The sequence below is a fragment of the Desmodus rotundus genome, chromosome 3, assembly GCF_022682495.2.
Source record: "Desmodus rotundus isolate HL8 chromosome 3, HLdesRot8A.1, whole genome shotgun sequence".
Taxonomy (NCBI): domain Eukaryota; kingdom Metazoa; phylum Chordata; class Mammalia; order Chiroptera; family Phyllostomidae; genus Desmodus; species Desmodus rotundus.
Genome location: NC_071389.1, coordinates 122,217,917 through 122,228,257, shown reverse-complemented (window position 1 = coordinate 122,228,257; position 10,341 = coordinate 122,217,917). Strand labels below are relative to the sequence as shown.

Genomic DNA, 10,341 nt, shown 5'->3' with positions numbered 1-10,341 from the left:
AGACATAGATGAATCTTAAATACACATTGCTAAGTGAAAGCCAGCCTGAAAAGTCTCTGCACTATAGGATCTAAATTATATGAAATTCTGGAAAAGATTAACAAACTGTAGAGACAATTTAAAAATCAGTGTTTTCCAGAGGTTCAGGGGGAGGGGAGGAATGTTGAATACATAAAGCACAAGGGATTATTTGAAGACAATGAAGCAATTCTGGACGATGCTACAGTGGCAAATGTACACACCATGCATTTGGCAAGGCCAGGACACTGAGAACCCTAAAACGTGTGTCCCCTTATACAGGATTTTTTGGTCTATAAATGACAATATTATCAGATCCTATTGTTTCCTCAACATTAAGGGGGAAATACGTTTGTTGCTGAATGTACACTCTGCATTGTTGACTATTTTCTGATTTGGCCAGACAGTAACGAAACCTGAGTCCTCCACTTACAATTTCACCCACCAGGCGACTGTGATGACTTCAAGAATTTTCCACAAACTAGCTCTGGCTCCACTTATTTTAAACCTTGGCTTTCCTCTATCACGCACATTCTTCAGGTGCCAGATCCATCGGACATGTGTGAGTCATGGTATGGCCTCCGGCCAAGCACCTTTGGTCAGGGTGTCATAGTGAATTGATACCGCGGTCAGTGGGAGTGTTGTTGGCAGCTATTTCCACACCAGAACACCTGCTAATGCCTTAAAGATAAATACGAAAATATATGACCATGTGGACATATTGCTATATACTCTCCTAGGATATATTAAGAACGTCTCTAAGTGAGGTGTCCTGAGTTTTGGCTTCTTTAGCTTCATAGAAAATCAGCCTTTGGGGTCTAGGAGCCTTAGAAGTTCTCTTTTGTTTTTTAAGTTGTCAAGATGAAATAGCAGTCAAGATTATCAGCTATAATAGATGATGGGGTGGGTAGTTGGTGAGAAAAAAATAATGCATAAATAGTTAGCTATGAGAATGGAGAAGTGAATAGACTCAGGAAATATCATTGTTTCCAGCATTTAGAGAGACATATATAAATACTGTACTTATAGATCAAATATTTTTAGGTATTTGCCTTAAAATAATATGGTAGAGGAAGTGGATACAGAGTACTGAGAGGAGATAGGTAAAACAGGATCATTCAGGAACTGAGTAAGGTCAAAGCTAGGTGTGGTCACACAGGGGTTCATTACACTCCTCTGTCCACTTTGGTACATACAGTTGACCCTTGAGTACTGCCGGGGTTAGGGGGACTGATACCCCTCACACTCAGTCAAAAATCTACATGTAACCTTGATTCCACAAAAAAAACCTTAACTACAGTTGTCCCTCAGTATCCACAGGGAATTGGTTCTAGGACTCCTGGCAGACAGCAGAATCTGCGGATGCTCCAGGCCTTTATCAGAATGGCATAGAATAATGTGTACAGTTAGCCCTTGGCATCCACTGATTCCCAACTGTGGATTGAAAATACAGTTTCCAGTCTATGTTTGCTTGGATCCATGGATAGAAAACCTGGGGATATGTGCCTACTGTGCATTTATTGAAAAAAATCATGTATATGTGGATCCGTGTTCTTCAAGGGTCAACTGTATTTCAGAGTCCACAATAAAAAGTTGCAATAGATAATATATATTCAGATCAAATTTTATCTCAATTCTACACCTTATTATTTGTATTAAACTTGGAAATGCAGTGGTGTAAGTATTCTTGATTCTAGTCCTCATGTTATTTATAGCTTACATGGAAAAACAATTTAGCAATCCCCCAACATATAATGAGATGGATTGAGGAGGGCCTTGGAAGCCACGTTGATGAGTTTGGGTTTTATTCTGAAAATGATGAGAAACCAATGAAGCATTTTGACCAGAGCAAAACGTCATCAGTTGTCCCCATTCACTCTCCATACAGTCATTCTGATGTGAGGAACTGATTGAGAAAGGGCTAAATAGTGGAGGCACGTGATTGGTTAGGAGGCTATTGTAGTTGTCTAGGCTTACACTGCTGGGAGTTTAATACAAAGGTTGAGCAGAGGAGGGAGAATCAGGACAGAAATTATTTTAAAAATGGTGGTGAACTAAGTGTGGTTATAAAGCTGGGAGACTTGGTCTCAAGAGTGAAATAGTGACCAGGGGTTAAGCAGGGTGATTATTTGTTGCCTAAACCACATAGGCCATGGTGTTTGAACTTGCCATCCCTCTTAGAAACAGACAATGGCTTCCATGGCCCTTAAGAAAAATGTCTGCCCTCCTCATTGTAAAAGGCTCAGGTCTCATCGCTCTGTACATTTCATTAAGCACTGCACGCTCAGGACACACTGGTTTGATCTGAGGGAATAAGCTGAGGAATTTTATCACTTCCTACTCTTAGCAACACTGCTCAGACTGGGCGTAATTATTCTTCTCTACCACAATTTGTTAAAACCTTGGGTTAGCCTAAACACCAACTTCTCCATGATCTTTTCTCATCTGTACCCATTCCTCTTTCCTGCATGCCCAAAGCACATTAACTGGATCTTGATTTTGCACTTAGGTAGTGACTTCAGTGTGGCTTTATGAGGAGGGGCTCAAAAAACCCGGATTTATCTTCTGGGGAGCAGGCCCCTTGTAGTACAGGCTTCCCCTGCTAGGTAGCTGTTCTAGGAACCCATCAGATCAGTGTACCAGATGGTGTTGTGAGAGGCTGTGTTCAGCCTCAGTGAGGTTTTTTTTGAAGACTCTTTCAGCACTGTTTGACCATTTCATGATGGGTGATACACGAGCACACCTATTTCCACTGTGCTGAGTGTTCAGCAGTTTTTGACCAAAAACCCTGTGCCCCACCCTTCCTATTCACCCGATCTCGCCCTGAATGATGTATTTTTGTTTCCCTGGATGAAAAAAAGTTCCTCAAAGGGAAATGTTTTGCCACTGTGGAAGAGGTGAAACAAAAAATGGCAGAAGCACTAAAAAGCATCAACATCAATGAGTTGAGCAGTGGAAAAAGTGTCTCGATAGGTGTATTGAATCAAATGGAGAGTACTTTGAAGGTGACTGAAGTTTAAACATGTGAGAATAGCCCTGTCTGGTATGGCTCAATGGATTGAGTGCTGGCCTGCGAACCAAAGGATTGCCGTTTAGATTCCCAGTCAGGGCACACGCCTGGGTTGCGGGCCAGGTCACCAGTAGGGGGCACATGGTAAGCAACCACACATTGATGTTTCTCTCCCTGTCTTTCTCCCTCCCTTCCCCTCTTTCTAAAAATAAATAAAAAATAAAATAAAATAAACTTGTAAGAATAAATACACAATTTTTTGTAAATAAATTCTGGGTTTTTTGGGCCCCTCCCTGTATACCTACAGTGGTTTCCCTATCTTCTCCCCAACTAAGTTAGAAACCTCTCAAGATCAAATAATATGTTAATTCAACTTTATCTTCCTTGTTTATCTTAGCTACTTTAGTGACCAATAAATATTTATCTAATTAAAATGATTTCTTATCCTCTTCTGTCCATATTACAACAAAATCTAGATTAATGTCAAAGTTTCCATAGAAAAACTTGATTTTAGCTTAAATGCCAAACCATGCTGTAAATGTGGGTGGTAACCTTAAAATATCAAGAAACGAGGCAAATTTATGAGAGTGCATAAAATTCTTTATTTAGAACAATAAAGTATATGTATATATAATGTAATTTCAAATTCAAACCTGTATAAAAAAGGTCAGAACATATACCTATTTTAAAAAGTACACATACAGTATATACACATACACATCACATTTTACAACATTTTTTATTTAATTAAACTTCAGTCATAATAAAACTATTTAGAATAGTGTTAACATACATTTACATTACAATATGCAAACTCCAATCTGACCGAACTAGCAATGCGTCTGTGCGTTCATCTAAATGTCTGAATACTTTCCACGTCCATTGATTTAAAAAAACTTTGGCAAGTGGGACACTAAAATCACACACTAATCTTTAGAACATAGGAGAATAGGATATTTTGTTAGAACATGTTATTTAGTGAGTCTGACAGCTCAGAGATCAAGTAACTGAAAATACTATAGTTTTTAGTTTAAACAGTTATCTTCAAAAACATCATAAGGATATAGTTGGAGATGGCACTTATCAGTTTAAAATGCCTAGCAAACATTTTAGGATCATGAATATCCATTTTAATATGGATTATTTCTAAAACAATAGCTTGTTAGGAAAGGAAAGCACTATTATTTTTTCTTTACAAACAAAAGCATTTCCAGACTTGTTCATGGAGAGCGGCAACACCATAAACTGTATGACCTGATACCACAAATAAGCTAGTCAGAAGTTCAGTCTGAATGTTTATATTTTAATGACAATTTCAAAATAATGTGTCAAAGACAAGCTAGCTTATTTTAAAATTCTTATCCCACTTTCCAATTAAAAATGAAATTTATGAATGACCTCTTTCCAAATAGATTCTAAATTATCTTTTGGCATTCTAAAAAAACTTGATGAGCATCTTAACATTTTCTGCTCTTACCTTTTAAGAAAATGAGAAGATTTAAATGCTTACATTTGGTACATTTCCAAATGTTACACACATCTTATATCTCTCCCTGATTAAAATGACTGAAATACAGTAGTGCTTTTCATTCTTCAGAGGTGATCCAAAATGTTTATTTAAGCAAAGGAAAAAGCCATCTCTTCTGTAAATGGTTATCCAATTCACCCCACCTTAAGACTGAACTTCACTTTTACTAATGGACCCTATTTACATTACAAACAAAAACAGTAATGACTTTTTTTTTTTTTACTTAATAGACAGAGGAAGGGAGGGAGGAAAGTGGGGGGAGTGAGGAGAGAGAGAGAGTGACATTGATTTGTCGTTACACTTATTGATGTATTATTCATTGGTTGATTCTTGTACCTGCTCCTGATCAGGGATTGAATCCGCAACCTTGGGGCATCAGGATGACGCTCTGACTGATGGAACAAGGTGGCCAGGGCAGAACGACTTTTTATGTTCAAATTGCTTATTCACTGAAATCAGAGTTGGATATTTTGCATGGGGTGGTTTCAGCTCTATTTTATTTTCATTGTCAGTCATATATCAATAGGTTTCCCATGTAACATATGACCTGAGTTCATCATATAGATAAACACAAAACTGAGAGAAGGGTGGTGATTTACCAAAATCAGCTAATAGCAAAGTAGAGAATTCTTACAATTTTTCCCAATATTTACTCCATTATGCTAAACATGACTTTTGGAAAAATAACTTTTAGTTAAAGAAGTATAGATTTGAAAGGGCTAAATCTCTATATTGGAATTATATTTTGAAACCAAAACCTATCTGCAGAAAAACAATAAGTAATATTCATGAATTCTAAATAGTGCTTTTTGTTAATTTAACTTTAACTGAAGTTCCAAAATATGCCATAGTTTCTCCAAAGTTTTTTAATGCTCAACGAAATGTATTTCTTGCTAAAAAAGCAAATCCGTCATTATGGATACATGCTTTTTCGTACATTTTCATTTCCACATACTTAAATCCTTTTTGAAGAGGATAGGTTACTTATTCTATTACTGTATTTTAAAACAACCAATTTGTCTCTGAGTCATTAAAAAGTGGCAGTGTGGTAAGCACATTAGATTATAATACAAACTGCAGGAACACTTGGGTATCACTGGGCAGGAACAGTTTATCACAGAGCTAGTTTCTCTATAAACTTGGGTTCTATCTACCAAAGAGGTACAAAGCTTTTGGTATAATTTAGAATCTGCAGACTTCTGAGATCAGTTTAAAAGGCAATTTTGAAACACTGATTTATTAAAAAGACTATCAGAACACATATCAGATAAAACACATATAAGACATATACACACATATATATATATAGGTATATACATATATGTGTGTGTACATATATGTTAAAGCAGGTATGACACAGTTAATACCCAGGCAGCTAGCATACAAAATAATGTTCAGCATTTTTCTATTGTTCATGCATTTTATGGAACTTCAGTGTTTTAAAAGTTGGTGATTCATGTAACTCTCAATGAATCAATACATTTAATTAGGCAGAATATACTGTATTTTTTTGAACTATAAGACACACCTCCCAAACTTTGGGAGGAAAATGAGGGTGTGTCTTGTAGTCTGAATGTAGCTTGCCTGGCTTGTGGAGGGGGAGGAGTGGGGGGGTTTTCCCCTATTTTTCTCCTCTAAAACCTAGGTACGTCTTATGGTGCAGTGCGTCTTATAGTCCGAAAAATACGGTATCTCCCCTCACCTACCATGCCAGGTTTCACAATTTGCTGAATTTGTTTATTTCACTCTATTGGTTAGGATCCTGTCTTTGCATGTTAACACCCAGACACTAGTTGAGAACAAAAGTACATTTATTGTACTCTCAAGCTAATTAAACAACATTGTCACATGCCTAAGAAAATCAAAACCATTGGTGAAACAAGTCAAACTAATAAGCATCAATCTTCTCAGTCTAGTGGTGACCTACTCACATAACTCATATTAATCTATGTCTATTTTCCTCAAAACAATCAATGTCACATGCCTGAGACAGGTCCTTTCAGCAATTAAACTGACCTCTGGTTCTATTACTGATTGATTATACCATGGGATATCTGAGGGCCTAAATAAGTTAATGCAGCTTCCCAAAGCACTACAGTGTATCTCAGAGAAATGACTGGTGTTTGAAGAACCACAGCACTTCAGAGAAGGAAAGGATAGTAGAAATCATTTGGGCTCTTTGGTACAAAAAAGAGCAAAGGCCACGTATTGAAGTTGTATTTGGATTAGATTTGAATGTAAGCTAAAATCCAACTACGCTAGAAATTGGTACATTTTAGAAATCAAAGAAAAGCTAGCAGTTAGTTTTCCATGCCCTTTTGTATCACTACATTGAAAATGGGCATCTGTGGTGGTAGGATACGGCAATAATACTATTACAAGGATTAAGTTATAATGGAAAGCTTTGGCTTCCTTTATGTGTGTGTTCGTGATATTGTAAAAGAACCTTCATCAGAATAAGCCATAGGAATTCATTTTTTTGACTTTAGTCAGATGTTCCTTTGACCTTTAAAAAATGGCAAGGGAAATTCACATCTTACAATCTCTAGTTTAAAAGCGCAATGTCCATCTTGGGAATTCCTGCCAAACTCACTGTCAGTCTGACACACGCTGTCATACATGTTAAATAGCAACTGACATGCATAACTACATAAAGCTCTCTTTTTATTTTTAATTCATAAACCTTAATGGATATAGAGTGCCTGATTTTAAATAAGTGGATCCTTTAAAGAGATAATGGTGATTATACTATAAATAAGTAGAGTTTCCTGATTTCTTGCACTCTTGGAAAAGCCAAGTAACCTAGTTTCAACACCCATACCAACATGTGGGTATGGTTTTCTAACCTTAGATACGAAATGTCATAATTTATTTTTACTCTCTCCCATGGTGGCAATTGAAAACGGGACCTTCATACATTCAGCAATTTCCCCTAAGTCCCTTTGCATAACTCTGTAATAGTTTTAGAATATAAACATTTTGTAATATATTTTGCAAGCATGATTTATACACTTTACAGTGGTCAAGGGGAAAGGCTGACTTCAGCAGGGGTGACAAACATCCTCCTCGGCGACCGTTCGGTGTTGATAGCTTCTTTGTGCGATGACTCTTTTGGGCAGCTCCCCTGTGCAGAGGCATCACTGTTCTAATCAGTACTGGCTCCCCTGCATGGATAGATCCAGCCAACCATGTCCATCTCTCTAGTGGGCTATGGGGGAGCATGGCTTATATCAGGAAGAGACCGAGATCTGACCCATATCATTAACCAGCAGCTACAAGGCTGTCGTGACACCTATTCCAATCACTTTTCCTCCACTGCTTCTCATAGGTACAGTGGCTGATGCTATCAAGCTTTTTGTCTTTAAAATCCCTCTAGATCCCTTTGAGAAAAATCACTACCACGACTCTCCAGGCTGAACTCCACTGGAGGGGACTAAGATAACTACAAACCGCAGGTTGTAACTGAAAATAAAGCTGTGTGGCTTCTCAGCAAGTAGACATTTCTGGAGGCATGCAAAATGGGCGCGCAGTCTGGGACACGTGCTTTTCTCTCCCAACATCAGCTGCAGGTTCTAAAGGAGACCACAAGTCCCCCAGGTCATTAAAATAGAGTCCTGCGCCATGCAAGTTCTTCTTTATAGATGATTAATTCAGTGCCAGTTTCACAGTAAAACACTTTGTTCCAATTTCTGAATCATCCATATAGAGTCATGGGTAGCAAGAACAGGTAAAGTTGCGGTCTGTCACTCCAGACAGAATATGAATTTTTTTAAAGCTGCTTCATTTATGAAGCAAACATGAACTGTTACCCGCCTAGTGAGAAAAGACAAAAAGAGAGGTTAGGGCCTTCTTTTCACTCTGCCTTCTTTTCACTCTTAAGAGCTGAATTCATATGATTACAGAATTGGTAACATATTTACAGTGTATGTATTATCTGAAATGATCGTATTGTCTGTGGCCTGTCTGCTTCTGTTGAATGTAAGCTCCGTGAGGACACAGAGATTGTCTACCATTTTTACTTAACTAAAGTACTCCAATATATGGAGCAGTGCCTGGCACAACACAATACTCGGTAACTATTTCTTGCACATAAGAACAGATGAATGGATATCCTGTGGCTTTCACACCCCCAAGCATACCACAGGTTATCTCTGTTTGTGGTAAGAGGGTTATTAACCTCTGTATCCTTGAATTTCTCCTATGAGGCTATGAAAAGGTAGCAGACAGGTGATGAAGGGGAAGGGTTTGAATGACAAAGGCTATGTTTAGAGAGAGGTGAAGTGGAAAGAGAGGGAGCAGCATGAAAGAGATATCTGGGACAGGTGGAGAAGCTGGTCAGACAGAGGCCGCTAGCAAGTAATGGCCTCCTGGTCCCTGAGCAGCACCAGTACCCGGGCTGCCTGGCTAGGTTCTAGCAATGGCTTCTCTCAACAGAGGGAACAGCAGAGCAAGATCTCTGTCAAATGGAAAACAGAAAGACAGGAATCCTGGCACCACATCCTGACAAAGCCTCTGGGAGGTTCGTTTGGCCTCGGCACAGTTTATTGTACTTGTTGAAGCATGCGAGCCAGACTTTGTTTTAGTTCCTCTGTGCTGGTGTTAAACCACTGGGCTTTGGACTCAGCTTTCACATTTTGCAACTTTCAAGTAAAATATTTGTACTTCCTTATCTATCTTTTTTAAAAAAAATTATAGACAGTATCTTTGGTGGAAGAACTCAAGGGTTAAGATTTTTTAGCTTTAGTTACACTTAATAGGTTTAGTGATTAATGTATGTAAAAAGCTGTTGTTCCAGAAACTGGAATGTGTGACCAGCCCTACCCTGACTCCAAGGGGGCCTGCAAGCAATTCAACCTTTGTGGCCCAGGAGGACTGCAAGTGATCAAGATGGTATCTGAGCCATTGTGCTCCAGGGAGGGAATGTCTGCCAACCAGGATGCAGATGAAGAACAGCTGGTCAGCAGATGAAGGGATGCTAGGATAGTCACTGGACTGCAGCTTTTACCTGATTAAACTTTTTCTCTGAATTCTAAACCCCTTACCTACTCTTTTCCTGAATTCCAAACCCATTTCCTACCCTTTTCTTCATATAAAAAGGTCGGCTTGAGATGAGATATTAAGACAGTTTTTAGGGTCCATAACTCACAATCTTCTCAGATTGCTGGCACCCCTAACGATCAATCCTTGCCTCTACTTATTGGTTCCGGTAGTGACAGGCAGCATGAATGCTGTCTTTTCTGGTTTCATCTTCATGCAACCTCTAAACAAATGTCCACTTTTTGCATTTCTTTTCTTCCTTACTCACTACTTTCCTGCTGTCTTTGTCCATATTTATCAATCCCAGAATCACAGATCACTAGTATTAAAATATTTGAAATCATCGCACAGGTTATGTATCAAATTCCCCAGTATGAGTGATAAGAAGTACGGTATTTTTCTCCAGTCTTTCTAAATGCAGTATACTAAAAATTGTATTACATGATAATTTACCAAACAGAGAACTCTAGGAACTAGAGAACCTATATTTAGAAAAGCATAATTAAATCCTGAAGGAAAAATAAGAGGCATTAAGAGAAAACTTCAGAAATCCAAAATGCACAGTCGATATTTCAAAATTAAGCTTAGACAGAAAAGCAAAAGGAAATCACAGAAAAGCAATGAATAATTTAAGATTCTAAATTTAAATGTAGAAAAGCAAGATTACCAATCTCTTTCTGCCCCTCCCCCTGCCCCCTGCCCTCTGGATTGTATAGCAAAGAAAATAAACTTGAAAGCTGAACTACAA

At 38.2% G+C, this 10,341-nt stretch overlaps 1 protein-coding gene across 2 annotated transcripts in view; it reads right to left on the bottom strand.

Annotated features, from left to right (window-relative positions):
* Positions 1–3,606: 3,606 nt before the first annotated feature.
* The window catches only part of KITLG (KIT ligand), a 92,321-nt gene continuing 85,586 nt past the window's right edge, over positions 3,607–10,341 (bottom strand). For both annotated transcript variants that reach the window (XM_024572331.4, XM_024572186.3), the window contains one exon: positions 3,607–8,369. The gene's annotated coding sequence lies outside the window, so the exon portion shown is untranslated. The remainder of the gene's footprint in view (positions 8,370–10,341) is intronic.